Raw genomic sequence first — 3,874 nt, forward strand, 5'->3', positions numbered from 1 at the left:
ATAGGGTAACTCTGAAACTCCTAAAGGGCGCCAAACAGCGAGCCGAGACAATTGAGGAGTTATACCTGGAATGGCACGAGCATCGGTTCGGCAAGCCGTATAGGCAAATCCTACCGGGCTACAAAGACGTGGAATGCCTCCACAGACTGAAGGAAGTGGAGGACGTGATCATGAATTTCACAAAATCCAATACAATTGAAGAGGTATTACACCGAACCTACCTCTTAAAACCACAGGAACAACTACGGAAGCTAACCACACGCATCCGGAAGATTACGGAGAAGTTCGAAGAGGTGGGACCGGAAGACACCTTAACACCGCGGGTGTTGGAAAGGCTTGAAAAAGCCAAAGGAGACCTTATTCGAGAAATTGCCCGGCTGGAGGCAATGTACAGTCAAAGGGAAATACCGGTCTATACTGCTCCCCGGATCGAAACGAGTCCGGATCACTGCCCAACACCTCCAAGGGAGAATGCGACATCAGAAGAATCCGATGAAAGGGCGGATCCTCTTCTCACCGGGCAATCTCCACTTACACAACCGAAAGTCTCCGAATCAGACTTCACAAAGGAATGGGTTGAGAGCCGCTTTCAAGAGTTTGAAGACTCCGAGGTTCTCCCTTTGAAGGAGAAATTCCAAAGAACCGTCTACTCGGCACTCAAGTTCGCCAACACCACAAGGTACCTTTTGGATAGAACACAAGACCGGTTCTCAGAAATCGATGAAGATCAACGGGAAGAAGCGGTTCTGCACGGTAAATATCTTAAGCGAACCGTAATTCTGGAAGACAGGACCTCCGAGTTACAAGAAAACTTTGACCGGCTTGAAAGAGAGACTGATCAACGATTAGCGGAGGTTGCTGAGGACCTGGTCGGCACAACACTCGGACGGGTCTCCGAACTCGAGAAGAAAAATGAGGGTCTCGAGGCCGAACTCAAGGCGCTTTCCAAACAAGTTGCCGAACTGCTGAGGGCTAAGATAAATGCGGATGCCGCGGCTGTAGAGGTTGATGCCCAAGCGGCTAAGAGGGTCCAGGATGAGCTGGACGCCGAAGCAAGTAAAGAGAAGGAGGCACCGCGATCATCCCAACTCACTGAAGAAGAAGAGGAAGTCGAGCGACTTCGAAGGGCAGAGGCCAAGTTCCCGGGACTTACAAAGAAAGCAGCCGCTCAAGCTGCGAAGGATGCTGCGCGGTTAGAAAGGGAAAGACGGAGGCTGGAAGGCTTCGCAGACGACAACAAAAAGAAAAAGGCGGCCTCTTCCGTTTCAGCTCCGACAAAGCGAAAGAGGGAACCTTCAAAGAAAGCCCAAATAGCCGACCTACTCAATGAGGTTACTGAAACCGTCATTGGGAGTACACCGTAGCAGGTTCCTCAAGTCGACGAGGAGGATGAAGAACACCTAAAGCCCCGGTCTACAAGACAACGAGTCTCTGAACCGGCCAGTCGACCGCAACCGATGAAGAAAAAGTGGAACATATATGACTTCTCGGACTCGGAATAGGGACTCTCTTTCCTTTACTTGTCTTAGTATTCTTATATATTGCGTTATTTTCGGTTATCTATCATATATATAAAGCTATTTTTGAAACCGGCCATCTTTTGCATCTCTACTTAGTTTTGATAATTTTAGATAAAATAATCAAAAAGGGAGAAATTGATAACATAAAAGATAAGACTTCTACAAAATTTTTCTCAAAATATTTCTCAAAATTTTTCGAAAAATTTTTCGAAAAATTCTCCTAAGTCAGTTTCAAAAATCCGGACAAACAAAACAACCGGCCTACGGTTGCAAACTTACATGATTTTGATAATTTTAAATAAAATAATCAAAAAGGGAGAAATTGTTAGATAAAATTAGACCGGTTCAAACAAACCTAACTTAAATAAACCTCCCATGCAGGAACAAGGAACCGGACCGGACAAACAAAAGAACCGGCTAAGAAAAATAGCCGGTCAGGTCATTAAACCGACCAAGAATACTTGGAACATGACCGAACAAAGAAAGGATCGGCCAAAGCTTAAAACCGGAATCATCAAACAGCCGATCAGCCACAAGGCAGAGGAATAACCGAAGAAGTCCGGTTATATCACCCATACCGGAAGCCACCCGGTTAAGTCAAATGACCGACCAGTACAAGAAGACAATTCGGGTATCTGTTGAGAATGATACCAAAGGAACAGACTGAATACTTCCATATCCATACAAGTCTGAGGAAAGTCTGAAGGCTGCAGAAGACAGTCCTACCGGATCTTTCCACTTCAGGATAAGTCAGAAAGGAAATCTTCCAAGTACAGACAACTGCCTAACAGACAGTGCCTACATTGAGTAAAAGACAAACCTAGCAGGTTTGTCTTACACACCGGAAGAACAGTCCGCCAGGTCTGAGACAGACCGCCAGGTCTGAGGTTGACCACCAGGTCTGAAAAGATGACCGCAGGCTCTGAATCACTGAATCACTGAACCTCTGCATCCCTGCTCAACCAATCAAATTCAAGGTAGTGAAATATGACCGTTGACATGTTTCACCTATAAAAGGGGCAGTTGAAGAAGAGAAAAAGTGGGACAAAGGACAAGCAACATACATTGAAACAAGTAAGAAATTCTAAGAGCATTTATTCTACAAGTGATAAGACTGTGTTGTTTTAAGCCGAATTTCCAGATTACCGAAACCGACCCATCAAATCTCAAATCTCCATCATCTAAAACCGATTCTGCCTATCATATAAGTGTGCCGCTTCAACTTGAAAGCAAACCTCTTCCGCGCTTGAACCTAGTTCAAGGGTTTGTGACAGGTTGTGTAGTATTGAAACCCCGATGTTAATCTCTAACCGAATTAACCACCACCCTTCGAGTGAGAACCGCTAACCGGTTCAACCCCCGGTCCTCCAGCGGCTACCTAGATCCTAACAATATATTTAATATTAAAGGGGAAAAAAGAGGAAAAAATAAAAAATTGGGCTGGGCCCTATGCAACTGCATTGGTTGCCTTACCCAGGGGCCCTGCATACAAATACCAGTCGATCCAATTTTTTTTCATATTTTTAATTTTTTTTCATATGCTAGAAAATAGAAAGTGTTCTATTAAGGATCTCAGTTATGAATTCATGCAATACATATCAAAAATATAATTCAAATGCCAAAATGAAATCAATATTTCTTTTAAAATAGAAAAGGTTTGGGTAAATAGAGAATTATTTTAATTGAAGGAAGGGAGATTAGTTAGGTCTTGTTTGATAATTAATTATTTAATAATATTTTTGTTTGGATAAACATATAATTATTTTAATTGACAGATGATGTTTGTTGAAAATTATCAAAATATTATTTCAAACAAATAATAAAAATAGACTAACTATAGTTTAGGCCCTCAGGGTTTGTATTTTTTTTTTATAAATATGATATTTTATTTTTAAATTTTAAAACTCACCGGATCGACTTCGAGTATCCGGATTTTTTTTATCGATCCGTATCTGATCCGAAAATCCGGTAAAAATATCGGATCAGATCGATATCCGAATCTGATCCCACGAATTTGGATTTTTTCAGATCGCATCGGCCAGATCAACAGATCGGGTCTTTCAGATCGGATTTTTTGGCCACCCCTTATTTACAAATAAAGTTAGTAGGTCTATTTTTAAAAATCAAAATTCTATATTGGTTGACATTAAGGGTGGACAAACCTACCGATTCGATCCAGATTTTGGATCAGATATCCATCTTTATTTCTTTATAAATTTGTGTTCCTTATCCGACCCGACATTCGACCACTATCCGATCCATAAACACCGGATCAGATTGGATCGGTCAGTCGGATACACCTGATCCAATTTTTGTTTTCATATACTAGAAAATAGAAAATGTTCTATTAAGGA

This window comes from Impatiens glandulifera, chromosome 9 (assembly GCF_907164915.1).
Source record: "Impatiens glandulifera chromosome 9, dImpGla2.1, whole genome shotgun sequence".
In the NCBI taxonomy this organism is placed as follows: Eukaryota; Viridiplantae; Streptophyta; class Magnoliopsida; order Ericales; family Balsaminaceae; genus Impatiens; species Impatiens glandulifera.